The sequence below is a fragment of the Triturus cristatus genome, chromosome 6 (assembly GCF_964204655.1).
Source record: "Triturus cristatus chromosome 6, aTriCri1.1, whole genome shotgun sequence".
In the NCBI taxonomy this organism is placed as follows: domain Eukaryota; kingdom Metazoa; phylum Chordata; class Amphibia; order Caudata; family Salamandridae; genus Triturus; species Triturus cristatus.
The window spans coordinates 1,393,792,217-1,393,814,425 of NC_140589.1; positions in this window are offsets into that span (position 1 = coordinate 1,393,792,217).

The window sequence follows — 22,209 nt, forward strand, 5'->3', positions numbered from 1 at the left end:
GAATGTCAAATGTACAGATCAAACACATTGCGATGAAGGGGTACACGTGAAAACAGAAAACACAGACATTGAGACGACGCAGATATGTCCTCATGTGAAAATATCATGTCCGATGCATACAGACCCTGCTTACGTGGGAACCCACATGTGGCATGGTGTGTGTAGATGTGTGCCATGCCCATCACCACACAGACACATGTTGGATGCAGCAACAGCAGATGTAGTTGACGAACACTAACAGCAAGCTCATGGGAACACATGACACAAACATGACATAGTCACATCGGGGCACGCTGATCGTGAAATGTCAGTTGTTAGTGTCCCTGTCCCTGGCATCAGGGGACAGTTGCAGGTGGTGGTGACTGTGCCATACCAGTGATGCTGTGCTTGACACGTTTGTACTACAGGCACACATGTGCAAAGTGTGAAGGGGAAGTGTGCCACATAGTGCCCCATCACACATGACATGTGTACACAGGTCATCACACATCAATTGTGCAACTACATGAGGTGACATGTGCAATATCACTGCCTGACACACCTAGGCCCTGCACATGAAAGTCTGCAATGACAATGACTTGATGTACAGCCTTGTGCGAGTCGGAGACCTCCATTCCTTTCGTGTGCGCCTCCTATCACCAGTGTAAGCGTGTGAAACGCACCGTACACACGCTCTGAGAGCGTGTGTACGGTCCGTATCACTATAGTAGTGGTGCCGCGTGGTACGGACCGTACACACGCTCTCAGAGCGTGTGTACGGTCCGTATCACTATAGTAGTGGTGCCGTAGGAGTACGCGTGGTACGGACCGTACACATGCTCTGAGAGCGTGTGTACGGTCCGTATCACTATAGTAGTGGTGCCGTAGGTGTACGCGTGGTACAGACCGTACACACGCTCTCAGAGCGTGTGTACGGTCTGTATCACTATAGTAGTAGTGCCGTAGGAGTACGCGTGGTACGGACCGTACACACGCTCTCAGAGCGTGTGTACGGTCCGTATCACTATAGTAGTGGTGCCGTAGGTGTATGCGTGGTACGGACCGTACACACGCTCTGAGAGCGTGTGTACGGTCCGTATCACTATAGTAGTGGTGCCGTAGGAGTACACGTGGTACGGACCGTACACATGCTCTCAGAGCGTGTGTACGGTCCGTATCACTATAGTAGTGGTGCCATAGGAGTACGCGTGGTACGGACCGTACACACGCTCTCAGAGCGTGTGTACGGTCCGTATAACTATAGTAGTGGTGCCATAGGAGTACGTGTGGTATGGACCGTACACACGCTCTGAGAGCATGTGTACGTTCCGTATCACCATAGCATTGGTGCTGCGTGGTATGGACCGTACACACGCTCTGAGAGCGTGTGTATGGTCCGTATCACTATAGTAGTGGTGCCGTAGGTGTACGCGTGGTACTGACCGTACGCTCGCTCTGAGAGCGTGTGTACGGTCCATATCACTATAGTAGTGGTGCCGAAGGAGTACGCGTGGTACGGACCATACACACGCTCTGAGAGCGTGTGTACGGTCCGTATCACTATAGTAGTGGTGCCGCGTGGTGCGGACCATACACACGCTCTGAGAGCGTGTGTACGGTCCGTACCACATGTACTCCTACGGCACCACTACTATAGTGATACACACCGTACACAAGCTATGGATGTGAGTACAGTGCATATCACTATTGTAGTGGTGCCGTACGTGTATGGGTACGTGTGAAACGCACCGTACATGTTTTTTGGAATCATGAATTACATAGGGGACAAGTATTAGGCCCAAAATGCATGGTGGTTGTCATGGATACAGAGATTTCAGTTGCAATGTGGCCATCATGTGAGCTTGAAAAGTCAGTTGGCCCAAAAACTACAATGTTGCAAAGTGGTGTTTGCCTTGCTATGATGCTCAAAATTTGAACCTTGCAAATTCGTGTCATTGGTGTATGTTTAAAGGGACTGGAGGAAACGTAGGATGCAAATGAGTCTGACCAATCACTCTGTACTCCTGTAAATGAAAGCCCCCAGCAAGACAGATATAAGTCAGCCAGAACCCATGAGAGGGCACTTGCCTGCACAACTTTCCTGTTGACCACACTGCTGCTGTCTGTGCTTCCTCTGGCACCATGTCGCGGACAGTGGCGAGGGCCCAGCCATTCACACTTGAGGAGAATGAGGCATTGCTGGATGTCCTCCTCCCACAGTACCCCAGCCTGTATGGGAGACCAGGGGTGCAGGTGAGCGCTGACTCCACTACCTTTGACTGTGCACCTTTTTTGTGACTGTCACTTCTGGCATTGTGTCCAGGTGTGACAGACATGCAATGTTGTTTAGAGTGGGTCCCAGGGGGGGGGATCATTCTTATTTCTCTCATGCAGAGCATGATGTAGTCCCTGTGTGCACTCCTCACTTGCATTGTGCTTACTGTGACATTCACTGCATAGTGAATGACACATTCAGCCTGGCAAATCCTTGGTGGCATTTTTTGGCTATTGTCCTGAGGTGATTCAGTGGTCACCCCGGTGTGACAGGTGACTGTACCCACAGATGTGTATGAGTTGAGTGGACCTGTGGTGAGAGTGTCCAAGTGATGTGTACGCCCTCCTGGACATTGATGTGTGTGAATGTTCCTTGTCATGTGGGTGAGTGTCTATGTGAAGTGTTGCACCACAGATGCATGGAGGAGGCAACAGCCCTACCCATCTGATGTGAGAAGTAAGCCGTGCTGTGTGTCTGACTTGCTGAGCTAGCCCGACACCTGTGACACCACACAGGCAAGTGACAAATGTGCAGAGTGAGGTTTGTATCCGCTGTTGCCAATGGCAGGTGATTGATCTGTGCCTGTGTGTGTCTGTGTACTCTGCTGAGGTTGCGTCAGTGGCCTGGGGCATGTAACTGCTTTGAGGTGCTGTCCATCAGCCTGGTGTTGCATGTGATGCACAGTGTGTGCCATGATCAGGGAGTGTTTCGCACCCCTCCTGCCACCTGTGTACTTTCAATGCCATGTAGTGCATTGGGGATTCCACAGAGGCAAATGTCTATATGAGAAAGATGCTATTCCTTGGCAGCATCCTATGCCCTGTTCAACATATCAAAGATGTTCAAATGTGTGTTTCTGTGACATGGAGCAGGTGTAGTGATGTTGTCTCACTTTGTCATCCTCACAGGTAACTGCCTACGAGAAGGGGGGGATCTGGAAGGAGATCTTCAGGGCCGTGAGATCGGCGGGGGGTCGCAGTCGGCATTTAGCCCAAGTCCGAAAACGATGGCAGGACATCCGGTGCTGGACCCGGCGGATCGCCCGGGTCCAGCTGGGGCTCTCACCTCCACGCCCCCACGCTGGGCGCCGACGCCTGACCACCCACATGATGCGTGTCCTGGCGGTGGTCTTCCCTGACCTGGATAGGCAGTTACAGGAGAGACAGCAGCAAGAAGGGGCTAGGTACATGTCTGTTTGTTGTGTTGTGTGTCCCCAGCTTTTGGAAGTGCTCTGTAGCCTGGATACACTGCCAGGGTTTATATGTGCAGTGCATATTCTGTTCCCCAAAGTCAACTGATGCTCTTATTCATCCCTTCCCCTCCTTGACATGTGTCCCCTGGTCTGTGTGTAATCACAATTGCACATGGTCATCTAGGCTGCCAGTTAATCCAAGTGCACATTGCTTTCTGCATCATGTGGGAGGGTGGTCTGTGACATGTGTTGGTTCCTTGCCTGTGCCCTGTCCTGTTCACTCTGTTGGGGGTCCATATTTGTTGGCACTGATGATGAGTCTCAACATAGGAGTGTGAGGTTTCAAATGAACACACTTGCAGCATGCATGACCAATGTTGTGGCCTCAGACATGATGTGCATGAGTGGGAGATATGCATAGTGCCAGGACGGTTGCTCATGTTACAGTCAGATCATTTCTGGAACAAGGAGCAGTGTGCCCACTACAGTCCTCTGAGACACCCTTGCCTCGTAATCATGTGTGTCATCCAACACTGTGCCCATTCTCAGTGTGTTCAGCATATGTTTGCCTCTGTGGTATTGTTCCCTGGCCTCATTTGTATTTATCCACAGTGTGCTACATGTGTCCACTGGACAGGGATACCCCATTTGGCTTGTGCATACTCACACTGGGCAGTGCCTGTGTGTCTATTCACAACTATCTGTCGATGGTTGTTTGTCACAAATATGTGTTGCCAGCCTCACAAGGTGATGTGGAGTACATTTGGGAATTCTTGCAGCACATTTTTGTAAACCCTGATTAAGAGGTGTCACTTCTTGATCTGTCTCAATCACATTGTCTCAGGTATGGGGGATTTGTGCGGGCGAGGCCTACATGGCCAAACCTTATGTCTCCTTGCCAGGTCTGACCTGTGTGTGATAATTGGCTGGACAGAGACTCAACGTGCAGTGACCCAGTGATGTTGTGCAGGCTTTAATGTTTGTGCTTTGCAGCATGTGTCAATTGTTTAAATACATGATTCCTGCTCATACATTTTTGGCACCAGTGTGTGGTCCAGATGCTACGTAGGTTGGTCTTTGTGTGCTGACATCTGTGTGGGCATTCTGACTTGCCATTTGGGTGTCTCCTCAGTGCAGGTATGCCTTTTTACGACACAATTGCAGGCCCACTAGCTTATGCATTGTCCTGGGTTTGGACATGTGTGCCACTCCACATGACAGGCAGTGGGTCAGATGTGTTGCCAACTGTGTCATCAGGTAACGGATAGCCATGTGACAACTGACATAATTCAAGTTGTTAGTCAAAAGGTATTTGCCTTGGCACTCACAACACTTGTCAACAGGTCTTCATGTTTTAAATGCTTTAGTTTGATGTTTTGTTGTTAAGAACAATAATGTGCCTGCATGACAGATGTCTCCCAAGGAAGTGCACAACAAACCACCTTTACACTTTCAGGGAACACGCTGGCACATTTTAAAATAAGGCACTGTTCTAATGAGACTGTTTTTCAGATTATACATATACATGTTCCCCCAGTGTTGTGGAATTTGGGTAAGTCCTTGGTTGTTGGTGATACCAACGTACGAGTGTCAAGTCATCAAGACACCCATGGGCCATGTATATGTACTTTCTGCAACACCATTTCTTTCTAACAGTGGCTTCTTTAAAGAAGGCTGCCAGCTTCTTCAATGACTGGGTAAATGTAGTTTTGTGTGCACCTCCTTGTGAGCCATCTTTTATGACGGCACATGTGTGTTCTGTTCACCAAATGGCACATTCCCACATTCTGAACATGTCGATTGTGTAAAGTATTGTGATTCCCAAGGGACCAACATTAGTTCGCTTTGTGTTCCAAAGTACTTACATGTCTCTGGGTGTGGGGACAACTTTGGTATTGAGGTGTGTTACTTTGCCTTGGGTGCACCACTACTGTTTCTTTCAGGGTAAACAAGAGGTGGCATGATTTCATTGTATTGCTGTGCTCACCTGTTCCCAGACACTAGCTTCTCAGTGTATTTCTCATTCAAGTTTTGGGCTGGTGTGTCCTATTTTTCCTTGTGTCCAAGTGGCATGGTGGGTCTACCAACTGGGGAGTACAGGGCTTACATATGTGCGGAGTAATCTAGCTGTTACTCATGAAGCATTGCCTGATATGCACTGTGACCTGTTGGTTTTGTACTCATGTGTCAGATGTATACAGGTGACTGATGTTTTTCTTTATCTTCACCTTGCCCACAGCATCATCATTGGAAACCGAGGGAGACACCTGCATGGACCTGGATGAGGGACCCAGCACCAGTGCCACCAGTGCTGGCGAGTCTGCGGGAGCCAGTGGCACGGAGGGCGAGGGGAGTCAGTCGGAGGACCTGTCTGGTGGCGATTCCAACTACGACGCAGACGGGTCAGAGGCTGACCTCATCGAGGGGGCGGAGGCTGCTACAACACCTGGCAGCAGCCCAACATCTGTCCCCACCTCCTCCATTCCCATCACCGCCCTCCCAGTTGCTCCGGTCCCTTCTGTCCGTGCAGGGCCCCACCATGTCTCCTTCGGGACAGGCACCGCACCCTCTACCCCTGTCACCCCTGCTGCCCTCAGTGCAGAGTCTGTGGACATACTGCGGCAGTTTCAGGTTGGGCAGGCATCGGTGCTGACTGTCCTCCATGGCCACACCACACTGCTGACACAGATGGTGTCGTTCATGGAGGGCATGTCAGCAATGATGTCTGAACAATGCAGGTTTCTGCGGTCCATGGACTCTTCCCTGACGGCAGCAGTGACTCTCCTGCAGTGCTTCGTCCCCCCCTACCCCAGCCCCATCCACAATTCCCTCTTCCATACCTGTCCCATGCACACCCAGACATTCCCAAGCACGCACCCCACCAGACACAGGCAGCACACCACCAAGTAAGGGCAAGCGCACACCTCCTGGCACGCACACTCAGGGGGATGTAGGCACACCCACTGGGTCTGGGCCAAAAAGACACACGCAGCCACAGTCTGAGTCCGCAGGCCTCACAACCCAGTCCCTCCAAAAGCACTTCCCTGGGTTCCCCTGCCAAACTGACACCCAAAGGGGTCGACATGGGTGAGCTGCCCATCACCCCCACTGTGACACCACCCCGCAAGCAGGCAAGGAAGTCCCCGGGCAGGGTAGTTGAGTCCCCCCCCCGTCCACCCCCTCCCCCAAGAGCGCTGCACCCCATCCCTCGGCCACCCCCCCTCCATTGGCCCTGGGGTTTCTTACGGTGCAGGGGTTACCCTGGACGTCCTGGCAGCAGTGTGCAGAGCCGAGCTCACCTCCACCTTTGGCACTGCCCCACCCCCTGTGGTGGAGACGTCCACCCCTGCACCCACCACACCTACCCTTCCCCCTCCTGTCCCTGCGTTGCCTGGTCCTTCCCCACATGATGCCCCCCCCCCCAGTCGACGAACCTGAGGGTTCCACTGAGCAGGCAAGCTAGGGGAGACACGTGCCCTTGTGTCCCCCCAAGGACTTCTATTATGGACTGGCCATTGGCCTTTGTATATAGTGTGATTTCATAATTTTTCTTTAATGCTGAATAAAGCATTTTACTTTTACTTTGAACACTATTGCATTTCAGGTATTGATGTTGGTGCTGAGGCTCCAGGAGTTGGTGTTGTGGTAATGTGTTATGGTTCTGAGAAATGTTCTAGTCTGATGGTCATGAGGTGGACCATGGTATATGCATGCCATCACAAGGTCTCTGCAAAGAATCATTGGTAGTGTGTGGTATTTTGGTTTTGAGACATTGTCCCAAGGAGTGTTCCTTCCTCTGTGGCACCTGACATCTTCCCTGCAAAGAGTTGCACAATTGTTGTGCTGACCTGTGTCTACATTTCCTTTGTTGGTGACGGACCCCTTCAACTATGGCCATGCCTGCTCAGCAATTTCTCCGGCTGCATCGTCTGTGCCATCCTTGCTAGTCACTGTACTTGTGTATTGAGTATGTTGAAATGCCTTCATGGAGAAATTCTCCCTTTTCAGCACTATGCATGTGTGTACTCCCGGCCTAGCACACATATGGGACTTGTTCTGCAGGGTATTTGGGCACCTGACTCACAATTGTGGGCATTGTATCTGTGGGAACTCCACTTTATTCCTTCCATGCGAGACAACGTCTTGGTGGCTGGCCCAGCACCTGTACATTCCTATCAGTCCTGGGATGTGCGTGACAGTGTGTGTTTCCTTTGGCTCTCTTAGTTTAGTAGGCAGTGACATGACTATACAGTCTTTTGGCATGATCTCAGTGTGTGTATTGTGCTGCATCCGCCAGGGGTGGGTATGCATGTGTTATTTGTCCTCACACCCACATGTGGGGTGTCATGCAGTAGGGGAAAGACATCCATCCTCCTGGGAGTGGGACACTGCTGTCATTTATGTGTTGTTATGGCACTATCATCATTGTCCAAAGTTAGGGATGCGTACATACACCCATGGAGTTGTGGTCATCTGATAATGATGTACACCCCTCATGTCTCTGTCCACTGCTGGGAGTCCTCTGCACCCACCCATATATATCTGTCCACTGCTGGGTGTCCTCTGCACCCACACACATATGTCTGTCCACTGCTGGGATTGATATGCACCCACCCCCATGTCTCTGTCCACTGCTGGGAGTCCTCTGCACCCACCCCTCATATTGCAGGCCACTGCTGGGAGTCCTCTGCACCCACCCCTCACATGTCTGTCCACTGCTGGGAGTCCTCTGCACCCACCCATATATATCTGTCCACTGCTGGGTGTCCTCTGCACCCACACACATATGTCTGCCCACTGCTGGGATTGATATGCACCCACCCCCATGTCTCTGTCCACTGCTGGGAGTCCTCTGCACCCACCCCTCATATTGCAGGCCACTGCTGGTAGTCATTTACACCCACCCCTCACATGTCTGTCCACTGCTGGTAGTGATATGCACCCACCCCCATGTCTCTGTCCACTGCTGGGAGTCCTCTGTACCCACCCATATATGTCTGTCCACTGCTGGGAGTCATATACACCCACCCCTCACATGTCTGTCCACTGCTGGGAGTTATATGCACCCACCCCCATGTCTCTGTCCACTGCTGGGAGTCATATACACCCACCCCTCACATGTCTGTCCACTGCTGGGATTGAATGCACCCACCCCCATGTCTCTGTCCACTGCTGGGAGTCCTCTGCACCCACCCCTCATATTGCAGGCCACTGCTGGTAGTCATTTACACCCACCCCTCACATGTCTGTCCACTGCTGGTAGTGATATGCACCCACCTCCATGTCTCTGTCCACTGCTGGGAGTCCTCTGCACCCACCCATATATGTCTGTCCACTGCTGGGAGTCATATACACCCACCCCTCACACGTCTGTCCACTGCTGGGAGTGATATGCACCCACCCCTCATATTGCAGGCCACTGCTGGTAGTCATTTACACCCACCCCTCACATTTCTGTCCACTGCTGGTAGTGATATGCACCCACCCCCATGTCTCTGTCCACTGCTGAAAGTCCTCTGCACCCACCCCCATGTCTCTGTCCACTGCTGGGAGTCATATACACCCACCCCTCACATGTCTGTCCACTGCTGGGAGTGATATGCACCCACCCCCATGTCTCTGTCCACTGCTGGGAGTCCTCTGCACCCACCCCTCATATTGCAGGCCACTGCTGGGAGTCCTCTGCACCCACCCCCATGTCTCTGTCCACTGCTGGTAGGGATATGCACCCACCCCCATGTCTCTGTCCACTGCTGGGAGTCCTCTGCACCCACCCCTCATATTGCAGGCCACTGCTGGGAGTCCTCTGCACCCACCCCTCACATGTCTGTCCACTGCTGGGAGTGATATGCACCCACCCCTCATAATGCAGGCCACTGCTGGTAGTCATTTACACCCACCCCTCACATGTCTGTCCACTGCTGGTAGTGATATGCACCCACCCCCATGTCTCTGTCCACTGCTGGGAGTCCTCTGTACCCACCCATATATGTCTGTCCACTGCTGGGAGTCATATACACCCACCCCTCACATGTCTGTCCACTGCTGGGAGTTATATGCACCCACCCCCATGTCTCTGTCCACTGCTGGGAGTCATATACACCCACCCCTCACATGTCTGTCCACTGCTGGGATTGAATGCACCCACCCCCATGTCTCTGTCCACTGCTGGGAGTCCTCTGCACCCACCCCTCATATTGCAGGCCACTGCTGGTAGTCATTTACACCCACCCCTCACATGTCTGTCCACTGCTGGTAGTGATATGCACCCACCCCCATGTCTCTGTCCACTGCTGGGAGTCCTCTGCACCCACCCATATATGTCTGTCCACTGCTGGGAGTCATATACACCCACCCCTCACACGTCTGTCCACTGCTGGGAGTGATATGCACCCACCCCTCATATTGCAGGCCACTGCTGGTAGTCATTTACACCCACCCCTCACATTTCTGTCCACTGCTGGTAGTGATATGCACCCACCCCCATGTCTCTGTCCACTGCTGGAAGTCCTCTGCACCCACCACCATGTCTCTGTCCACTGCTGGGAGTCATATACACCCACCCCTCACATGTCTGTCCACTGCTGGGAGTGATATGCACCCACCCCCATGTCTCTATCCACTGCTGGGAGTCCTCTGCACCCACCCCTCATATTGCAGGCCACTGCTGGGAGTCCTCTGCACCCACCCCCATGTCTCTGTCCACTGCTGGTAGGGATATGCACCCACCCCCATGTCTCTGTCCACTGCTGGGAGTCCTCTGCACCCACCCCTCATATTGCAGGCCACTGCTGGGAGTCCTCTGCACCCACCCCTCACATGTCTGTCCACTGCTGGGAGTGATATGCACCCACCCCTCATAATGCAGGCTACTGCTGGTAGTCATTTACACTCACCCCTCACATGTCTGTCCACTGCTGGTAGAGATACGCACCCACCCCCATGTCTCTGTCCACTGCTGGGAGTCCTCTGCACCCACCCATATATGTCTGTCCACTGCTGGGAGTCCTCTGCACCCACCCCTCACATGTCTGTCCACTGCTGGGAATCCTATCCAGTCACCCACCCACCCACCCACCCCCTTGGTGCAGTACACTGCTTTCCTGGGCCTACACACACACCAATATAAAGGTAATATGCTGCACCAGGCCGTAGGTCAACATTCGTGGCGTGTGTACGCCTTGTATCCAAAATGTACTGGTGCCGTAGGGGTACGTGTGATACGGACCGTACCCTCGCATTCATAGGGTGTGTACGGTCCATACCACGCGTACCCCTACGGCCCCAATCCAATAGTGATACGGCCCGTACCCACACTATGTATGTGTGGGTGCGGTCCGTATCACTGTAGTAGTGGTGCTGTAGGAGTACGCGTGGTACGGCCTGTACACACGCTCTGACAGCGTGTGTACGGTCCATACCACACATACCCCTACGGCACCACTACAATGGTGATACGAGCCGTACACATGCTCTGAGAGCGTGTGTACAGTCCGTACCACGCGTACCCCCACGGCACCACTACTATAGTGCTACGGACCGTACCCACGCTATGGATGTGTGAGTACGCTGCATATCACTATTGTAGGGTTGCCGTAGGGGTACGGGTACACATCCACTTCCGTTATTGCGGGACGCAGGGATTGGTGGACACGCCCCCCGGAGTGACCAGACCCTGGAGGTAATGTATGTCCTCAATATTGTAGGTTTTAATTTGGGTAGGGGGTATGTTTCCTGCCCCTCACCCCCCCTTGGCCCCTGGGTGTTGTTCTCACCTTTTGCGGCGTGTGCGTCGGGTTCGGTGCACCAGGTCGTAGGCTAAGAGGGTCGGGATGACACGTAGGATGGGGTCCATGGCTGTCCGTTGCGTACCGGGGCTCCGTTTTCGCGTCGGACTCAGTTTTCTGGCATTTTTTGGCTGCCGTAAAAAAATAGCTGTGCGGAGTGACGTTGGGACGCATCGTACTTGCTGTTCCGTAAAACGCTGCCTGACTCCGTACGGACGTCGCGTACGCGCTGTCCAGGATCAGACTTGTAGGTATTTTTTAGCCGTACGGTGTTTTGTACGAATCGTACGGAAATGGTATTTCTGTACGAATCGTACTTGCTGGATTGTACGGTGGATTTCCCGGGTACGAGTCGTACGGAGAATACGCTACGTACGACGAATCGTACCCGGGTTTTACAGGATTGGAATCAGCACCCAAGTGCGCTTAGCAATAATTATCACCGGTCCTTGATGATATGCCCCTAAATTACTTACTTGACAACAATATTTCTGCATCACAATATTTTTGTATCACAATATTTTTTCCCATTATTTCTGTCTCCTGATATTTACACCTCAATGTTTTGTCCAAATACTATACAGCTATCTCCCTATTCTGTCAGACAAACAGAGGAAAGGTAAAAAAGCAAATGGACATTAATCCTCACCTTTTCTGGCTGAATCAGGTCCAGCGAGGGTTACAAGGCCAGGGAGTAAAAACAAATCATCCCTCCTTGTCAAGTGGCTGGGGAACCATCCTTTAGCTTTGTCTCAGTTATGATTTCCCCTTGCCAATGTCCAAGTGTGGCCATTTGTTCTTCAGCCTCTTCAGCCTTGCCAATGGTGGGCCAGAAATATATGATTATCATTGCTGCAGAAAACTGCTGGCCCTGGTGTTAGTTGACACTTGCAGCCTTGCCTAAGGAGCCTTAGGCAATGCCTTGCCCCCCATTTACTTGCTGAAGGGTGGGGGAAGGACACTCTGTCCCCTGTTATCTATTATTTACCTCCCAGCCCTGTCCAGTGGCTAGTAGGGATCCATGTGTCTTCTTTGACACTCTACTTCACATTGACTCTCTTCTAACATTCCATTCTTGCCTGTGAGCCGTGAGGGATGTTTGTTTCCCTCCAGCCTGCCGCAGTTTACAGCTGGGAAAAAAGCTCACTATGTTTTTTTCACAGTTGCAAACAGGATATCAGAAAAGCCGACAGCCACTCTGTGGCAAAATGCTGCAGGGCAAGAAAGGAAAAGAGAAACTGACAGTTGTTGGCACATCCCATTTGGAAATGGAACAGTGCATGAGGGCTTTTCTAAGCCTTATTCATCCTCATTATTGATGAATTAAGGAATTATAGCTGCTCCAGTGCTGTAAGAAATTGGGTTACTGGGTGAGGGGAATGAAGCTCTACTCAAGCAGAAACCACAATCCTTGTCAAGGTGAAGTCACAATTAAAACCTAAATTATCCCACTCTCAACCTATGTGTAGTTTGGCACAGAGCTGTCAGGCTTAACTCAGAGGCAATTTGTAAAGTATTTGTGCAACTCTTTTAAGAATAACGAAGTGAAAACACACAACAGAAATGATCCCACAGCAGTTTAGAAGAACAGAGTACATTTTATTAAATAAAACAAGACCAACAAGACAAAAAGATTTTAGTGAAAATAGCATCAAAAATCACAAAGCACCAACTGTGGATATCTGGTTGCGCCATGCCGGCACAAAATCACAAGTTCAGGGGAACCGCAATGGAGCACGGGCTGGCTATAGGGTCCCAGATAGGCCTGCTGAACAAGAGTACCTTAAATCCTGGTTGGGGAGTGTTGCGAGTCATGCAGTTGAGGCAATGCGTCGGTTCCAACTAGCTGCAAGGTTATAATGAGAGGTCTTGCATCATCATTGAGGATCCTTTTGACGAGGATTCATGATGCCAAGTCCAGCATCAAGGATGTGTCGCGCAGCGCAGGCAATGGGTCGGTTCCGAGGAGCTGCAGGGCTGCGATGCAAAGTCCTGCATCATCTTCGAGGATTCTGTCAATGAGGATTCCATTGATGAGGGCTTGTGATGCTATGTCTGGCATCGAAGATGCGTTGTCCAACAGAGGATATGCGTTGATTCCAAGGTGCTGCGAGGCCTGGCATGTGGCGGCCTGGTGCTGAATAAAGTCCAGGCAGCGGAGGCGATGCTTCGATTATGTTAGGGTGTCCGTCGCACAGGAGAGGAGATGCATTGGTTCTGCTGAATCCAGACATGAGCTGGTAGAGCACCTTCATCCAAACTTCCAAGGGTCCAGAACTGGGGTTGCATCACTTGGATGGTAGGACTCACAGTTGCAGAGTCCAGGTGCTAGTTACAAGAGACTTGGCCCTTAGAGTCACTCTGGTGGTCCGGGGTACAGGTTGCAGGACCAGTCTTTCACACCCAGACTGGAGGGCAGCAGAGCAGCAGGTCAGCACAGGAGGGCAGGCAGTTCTTCAGGGCAGCAGTCCAGCAGAGTGGCAGTCCTTGCAGCAGCACAGCAGTCCTTCTTGCTGGCAGAGTCTTCCACAGATCCAGAAGTGTGCTGAAGAGTTGAGGTCTGAGGTCCAATATTTATACCTGGTGCCTCCTTTGGAGTGGGAAAAGCTTTTAGAGGTTTTCATTTGAAGTACACAGGTTTCCTGCACTGTTTCCAGACTAACTAAAAGGAATGCGCAATCCTTTGTGTGAAGGCAGGACACAGTCTATTCAGGTGTAAGTGGGGCTGTGCCTAACTTCACCATCCCATCCTGCCAGTGATGGCCCATCCAGGCACACCTACACTATCTATTGTGTGTGGCTGACTAGGAGGAATACACAAAGTATAACTGCCAACTACACCTAGTCATGTGACCCAGAGACAGACAGCAGGCACTAAATGGCTAAAAGTCAGGAAAATGCCAATGTTCTAAAAATGGCGTTTTCAAATTTGTAATAAAAAATCCAACTTCACCATAAAAGAGGATTTTTCATTACGATTCCAAAGACACCAAATATGAACTGTTTACTTGTTCCCATTTGGAAGTTACAGCTTAATAATTGTAATGAGGGAACTCCAATGTTTTCCTATGGAAGAAGTAGGCCTTGCAATAGCAAAACACAAATGTAAGAGTTTTTCACTATGAGGATATATGAAACTTAAAAGTATATATCAAACGTCCTACTTTTTAAACATGTTGCACCCTACACTCTGGGCTGTGTAGGGCCTACCCCAGGGGGGACATATGTTTTAAAAAGGAAGATTTGGGCCTGGCAAAAGATTTATTTTACCAGGCTGAAATGGTAGTTTAAAACTGCACACACAGGCTGCCATTGCAGGCCTGAGGCATGTTTGAAAGGGCTACTTGCGTGGGTGGCACAATCTGTGCTTAGGCCCACTAATAGCATTTAATTTACATGCCCTGGTACACATGCATACGTACAATATGCAAAATGGGGCTAAGTCAATGTTACCATGTTTTAAGGCGTGAGCACTTGCACTTTAGCACTTGTAAGCAGTGGAAAGGTGCACTGAGTCATAAATCCAGCAAAAACAAGATCAGCGAAAATGGAGGAGGAAGACAAAATATTTTTGGGTAGGACCACTCTTAGTCTGACAGGTGTAACAGGGGGTGTGTTCAAAATTGCAAACAGGACATTGTGAAAGCTATCAGCTGCTCCATCCTCCCTTTTTAGGTTATACCCTTAACTCTAACCATAACCTGAATGTTGCACTAGTACCAATGTGCCTTACATAAAGGTTGATGCCATGTTCTCAGTTTCCGTTGGTATTGGTAGAAACTATCATTGTGTACTGCCATAAATGCCATTTTTAGTCCCTATCATTTTGGTTTTACATGATGAATCTGCACTCAAATATTTGAATGCGAAATAGGTCCAATTATATTTTATCTTGGAAAGTTGTATGCAGATTGCTCAGGAGGAGAAGGGTTTTGGGAGTCCCAAACTATTAATTTTCTATAACAATTTCATTGGAAATGATTTATAAATGAGAACTCAAAAACCTTAACTTGATGACTGCACATTTGATGATGGGGCTGTGGGAATGACCATAGAGCGTGGCTGAAGGAAGCACTGTGTAGCCAGTGTCTACTGGACCTGACCTAAAACAGTGTCTAGCAGGCAATGGTGGCTCTAGGATTGAATGCAGTTCATGGCGAAGGCCACCCTATATGCCCAATCTCCATTGTACAGACAAATGTGCTGCACAGTTGGCATTGTGTTGTGAACACATTCTTTATTTCAATTAGCATGATAAAACTACTGCAGCCTTAACATCTAAGTTTATGTTTGAATTTATGTATACATTTAACATTTGTGCTTGTGTGTTTTGAGTGCTTTAATAAAATCTGCTGACACTCTTAAGCTATGAGAACAAAAGTCTCTGCAGCGCTTTCTTTTGGTTGGAAGGTTTTGGCTGCCATCCAAGGTCACTGTAAGATTACAAGAGTCTAGGATTTAAGCCAATGTTTTCTTTTCAGAAGCATTCATGTATAGAATGAACCTTGAACACGTTGATGGTTCCGGAAATAAACATCACAATGTAAGAATGTAAAACAGAAGAGAAAGATTAATTATGCATGGAAAAACCCAAACAATCTGAGAACTCAACAAAATACATTTTCATAATTATTTTTAAAGAAGAGGAATAAAAAACTGTTCAGTGCTCCAGTGACAACACGTGGGTGGAGTTTAAAACACACTAGTGTGTATATACAGATATTGACCATACAGGCTCCATTATAATTATGCAAGATTTGTTCTTTGTTTCGCATTAATTAAAAAGTTCTTTGTTTTATTATCATTGGTGTTGAAGTTTCGAGCTGTGTTTCATGTAGAGTCATCATGACAATGGTTTATTTGAGCGAATCAACTCTAAGTAAAGCATAATTATAATACATTTAGAATGAATTAATTAATGGATGATTGCATTACCTTGGAAAGAGAAAACAAGTTTACTTACAACATTACCAAAAGGTTCTCGAGAACTGAAAAATGTTAGAGGTTAGAATGGAGGAATCCAAAGGAGCAGGGTCTATCATTTGTCCCAATAGAGATAACCAATTGTTTCAGCTTACAAATAGAATTGTTGAAATTTGTTAGACGATTACACCTTGAGGTATTCTTTTCTGAAAATCAATACATCAGCATAACATCTTTGACATGATTTAAATCACCCTCCAACGTCAATCTCCTAGCTCATCTATGCCCACAGAATTGTTCACCATTGAAAAACATTTTTGGGGGAGGTGTCCTAACTCAGAATTGTTATGGGTTTGCCCACTACAATATTATAAAAGAAGAACAGTTGGCCATGAAGAAGATAAGTTTATAAACTATGATTCTATAGTTATAAGATCCGCTGACAAAGGTGCAGTTATTGTCATGGAAGATATACTGGCATATAAAAATACAATTTATATACAAATTAGTTGCACCACTCATTTCAGACAAAAGAAATCTATGGGAAATCTTGAATTAGTTCAGACACAGCTCTACCAAGAGCCAAATGGAAGGTTTCCAAGTAACCATGAATATGCCCATTGGAACACACAGTGACCACACACTCCAGTACCATACACCCTCCCCAAGATCATAAAAACACTACCAACCTACCTAGTAGACAGATATCTGGATATGGCACTCTAATAGATCCACTAGATAAATATGTGGATACTTTCATAAATGGTTTTGTTCAAACTACCAAAAGCTCTATACGAGATAGCAGTGCTTTTTATCACCAAGCTTTTCTATTTGATATCCTGACTGATTTATTAGTCTGTAATGATATATGATCTCGAACTAACATTCCACTGGCTGATAGAATAGAAGTAATTTTCAAAATCCTTAACATATGACCAGCTTCGACTGAGGTCTCTACTGATTTTGTTATTCGCCTACTAACCCTTGCATTGACAACAAATTACCTTGAATATGAGAGATTTTATTACATGTAATCTAAGGGGATCAAGGAGAGCTTCTTTTTCTTCCAATTTTGCAATTCTGTATGTAAAAGAGTTTGAATGTAAATTAACTTATGATGAGGATCTGATCCATTTCCATCAACTCATTTGGTTCTTAAATTTTTTCTTTTTTTAAATACTTTATTGTTCAATACATAGCATGTAGGATTTATACATCAATCCACTTAATTGATAATGTAGGAAAAAGGGGAACGCAAATAAACGAAAAGCAATACATTTCAAATCAACACCTCCATATGTTGAATCATAGGCTGCCAAATTTGAATCCCTAATTGTTTCTTTCCCATCGATTTAATACGATACAAACTAAATTCCAAATTAAATATATTGTAAAACTTCGCACGCCACATTTCATATGATGGGGCCTCTGATTGGAGCCACATAGAAGCGACACATAATCGGGCAACAGCAGAGGCCATAAATAAAAGATAATGAAAAGGATAACAACTCTGAGTGGGTTCGGAACCCTCACCCACACCTACTAACATTATCTCTCTAGATATGCACACATTAACCCCTGTAATTTGTGATAGGAATTCTGAAATGCTCCTTATAAGCTGTTTTAAGACTATACAATCGAAAAATATATGTACAATATCAGCATTCTCCGCCGAAAACCTAAAACATTTCCCATCGTGGAGCCCACCCCACTTCATCATTTTCACAGGGGTATGATATAAATTAAACAAAGTTTTAAAATGTTGGGTATGTAAATTTGCAGTCAGCATGACTTTAGTAGCCATATCTATTGATTGTTGCACATAGGAACCGGTGTTCCCAAATCGGTCACGCCACTTTGCCTCATGTGTCTCAATATCATCCCGTTGAAGCTCCAACAATATGTCATACAGTACCCCGATCTTAGCTCGTTTAATCAGAGCCTCTATTAAATTGTTGGATGTCATAGGCGTGTATCTACAATGTTTAACAATAAAATCGCGAATTTGCAAAAATTTGAAAAAATCATTCTTAGGTAACCCATATTGTTCGACCACATCTGAAAAGAAACAATTATCCCTGCCCTATAGATGTCCCCTAGACGTCGTATCCCCTTAACCCTCCAACTATCCATCTTTAAATCCAAAAGATCGAGGGGAATATTTCCGTAGAGTTGAAAGGCGTATAATAACCTATACGACTTATAGATATAATTTTACGTATCGCCTTCCAAGCCTTGCGTGCAGCACAGAATATTTTAAATCGCGTTTTTTGGAAGTAGCTCGGTTCATAAAACTTGAATAAGGCCTCACTCGCTTGAGTCCCCATTAGCATTTGATATATATTGGGAGCTTCAAATGCTCTCACTTCCATTTCGGTCACCAAATACTGCATACTCTGTAGTAGACAGACTAAATAATAAAATGTAAAATTCGGGACCCCCCATCACCCACGACCCAGTGGTAACGACATATATTTTGAAGCGCGCCGTGTTTTCTTCTGGCCCCATATAAACCTATCTGCCAATGACTGAAGTTGTGATAATTGCGATCGCGTCAGCTCTAGCGGTACCGTCCTAAAATAATACATTACTCTAGGGAGAATACACATTTTTAAAACATTACTGCGCCCAACCATTGATAAATGAAGACACTCAACTTGTTCCAGTTGCCTTTATGTCGATATTAATATATCTGCCCAATTAACTTCAACAATCTCTTGGAGTGACATCCTAATCTTTATACCCAGATATCTTGCTTCTGATGTTACACGAGCTTCTCTAGGACAAAGTCCCTCAGTGCATACAACCTGGGTTTTAGAAATATTTAACTTATACCCGGCCACTGCCCCAAAATATTGAGTCTGGGTCTCAATCTCCCTTAATGCCTGTTCAGGATCAGATGTAATTACCGCTATATCATCAGCGTAGGCAAGGACACGCACTTGGTGCCCACCCACTGCCTTTGACCGTATATCATTCGTTGTTTCCAGTATTTGAAGCAGTGGGTTTATATAAATAGCAAAAAGTAACGGCGAACAGGGGCATCCCTGCCGGGTTCCCCTAGTTATGTATACAAAAGCAGACTCTATCCCCATTGTACAGATTTTAGCCCGTGGACGTTAATGCATGGTTTGAAGCGCTTGCAAATAACGAGGTCCAAACCCCATCTTTTGCATTGTATCCCAAAGAAATGACCACGATACGCGGTCAAACGCTTTCTCAGCGTCTAAGAAAAGTAAGCCTATATGCTTTTGCTGTACAGTAGCATAATCTAATAGTGCTATCCGTCCATGTAAATGATTAACGGTACTCCTACCGGGCAAAAAGCCATGCTGATATCTAGATACCAATGGGGGTATAACCTGCGCCAGTCGAGTTGCAAAGATTTTAGAATATATCTTGCCGTCTGCATTTATTAATGATATGGGTCTATAGGACCCCGGGAGTCTAGGAGGCTTATCCTTCTTTTTAAAGATCACAATATTGGCGTCGTCCCAAGACGATGGAGGGTTCCCGTGTTGGGCCGCTATGAAAGTAGCCAACATATCTTCCTTTATAATAGAAAAAATGATCCAATATATCTCCAATGGAAGTTTATCAGGCTCAGCCGCTTTCCCTGACGCTAAACCATACAATGCTGTTTGAAGTTCTAACATTGTAATTGGGGCTTCTAATGCTTTTCGTTCTGCTAGCCCGAGCTCAGTTAAGTCGAGATTCTGTAAAAACCTCGCTATATAATCATGCTCGACTGGGTCTTGAGTATATAACTACTTATAATAAGAATGGAATACATCCAGTATTCCTGCCGTGGTCTCAACTGTGCCACCTTTACCATCTTCAAGAATTGCTATCCACTGGGCGGCTTGTCTACCACGCATTCTCTGAGCTAAACATCGACCAGTTGCTTCCCCGTATTCACATCTTTCTGCCATATATGTTTTAAATTGAATGGCAATTTCCTGACTCCACACCCCATTGATCTTGGCCTTACAGCGTACAGTGTTAATTTGTGCTTTCTGGCTATCAGCTTTAGCACTGACCGCTTGTATGAGTTCCTGCTCAGTTTTCTTTAAGTCCTCGAGCAAACCAAGCATTCTAACCTTCTGTCGTCCTTGCTTAGCCCATCCATGGCTGAGTGTTTCACCCCTTAGAGCGGCTTTCAATGTATCCCAAACTGTTGGTAAGGTAGCGGACCCTCTGTTTCTCTCCATAAAAAGTGTAACCCAAGTTTGAATATGTTGAGTAAATTCCTCATCTCGTAGAAGTTTTTTATTAAATGTAAAGGATCGCTGCTCCCTTGAAAGACTAAAGCTGGCGAGATCCCATATCACAGGTCCATGATCCGATGTAATACGAGGCCATACCTGCATCTTTGCACCAGCGGTCATCGACCGAGGTAAAAAGATATAGTCTAGCCGAACAAATCTATTATGTGGGAATGAATAATGTGTGTACCCTGGATTACCATGATTCACAGCAGTCCATCCATCAACAAGACCATGATTCTGCAAGAGCTGTTGTAACACCCTAAATATCTTGGGTTTACGCCCAGTCTATTTTACAAAATAAGGATCCCAAGTCTGGCCATCACCATGTATATAGAAGTCTCCAGATAATATCAATGAAGTCCCCCAAAGTGCTAGCTCAACATTCAAAAACTCCAGAGTCTCAGCCTCATCCAAATTTGAGCCATATACTGTACAGAGCACGAACTTGGTGCCCCCTTGGATACACTCAGTAATGGCCCACCTCCCCAGATTATCCACCTTCTCTCTACCCGTGCCTGCCATCCCACGTGCCAAAATCGCGACCCCCCTGTTCATGGTAGACTGTCTGGAAGTTGCTAGCAAAGGGAAGCCCAACTCAGATAATATCCTACGGTTGGACCAGGGGACATGCGTCTCTTGTAAGCAAAGAATATCTGGATTTATGAGCCGAAGTTCTGCTATGACATGTTTCCTTTTAAGGATATTATTCAACCCGCAGACATTAAATGTACATATACGCAGCCTCCTATCTGCCATTACTATGTGAAAATCTTATGGCCATCAATATATAAAAATATGTCCCATCATTCCTATCGTTCCTACAACACATACTATGTACTGATTTTTCCCCTTTAAGAAGTACCCACCCGACCTCTTACCCCCATGTAACCCTCTACACCCCCCCACCACCACCCAAAAGAGCCACCCCACCCCCCGAAACCCTCCCCCATTGTAGAGGCTTTAGGGCCGATCGCCCTGTGATGCTCGGTGAATAGCTCACTTAGTGCTCACCCTTCCCGTATCCTTTTTTTTTTAAAGATATACAACAGAGAGAGAAGAGAGAGAGAGAAAAAAAGAGAAAGAAGAGAAATGTTCAATGCCACATTCGTACATTAATACAGTCTGCACCTTGTATATTTTCCTTTACCCCCTTTTTACCTTCCTTTCCCCCCTTCCCTTCCCCCCTTCCCCTTCGCCACACAATCAAACATAGCTGCCTTAAACTGAGATAGTGCTCCTCATCCCAAAGATTGAAGATATTCTTTAGCCAGGACTGGAGAAGTAAAGAAACGCATCTGGCCCTTGTTAACCGTCTTTAAGGTGGCCGGCTGCAATAGGAACACTTGGATGCCTTTTGCTTGGAAAGGAGTAATCAACTGCCGTAACTGCCATCTTTTTTCAACTGTAAAGTGACAGTAATCAGGTCTCACAAAGAATTGTGTCCCCTTACCAGTTCTCTTCTTATAGCCAAATCATACAATGCCTGCCGGGCGAGGAAATTATTAAGAGAGATCAAAATAACCCGCGGCTGCTGCGCCGCTTGCCCATTGCTTACTGGCCATTGCCGAAATGGAAATCTATGTGCCCGTTGGATTTCATGTGCCCACTTCCATTCCTTTAACTCCAGGAGCACCTCCTCAAATAATTCAACAACAAATTTTCGGACATCTTGCCCCTCAAGTCCTTCCGGCACACCTAAAATGCGCAGATTGTTGCGGCGCAAACGATTTTCCAAATCGGCTAACTTGTCCTGCACATCATCCTTATTGGATTTTATATCTGCCA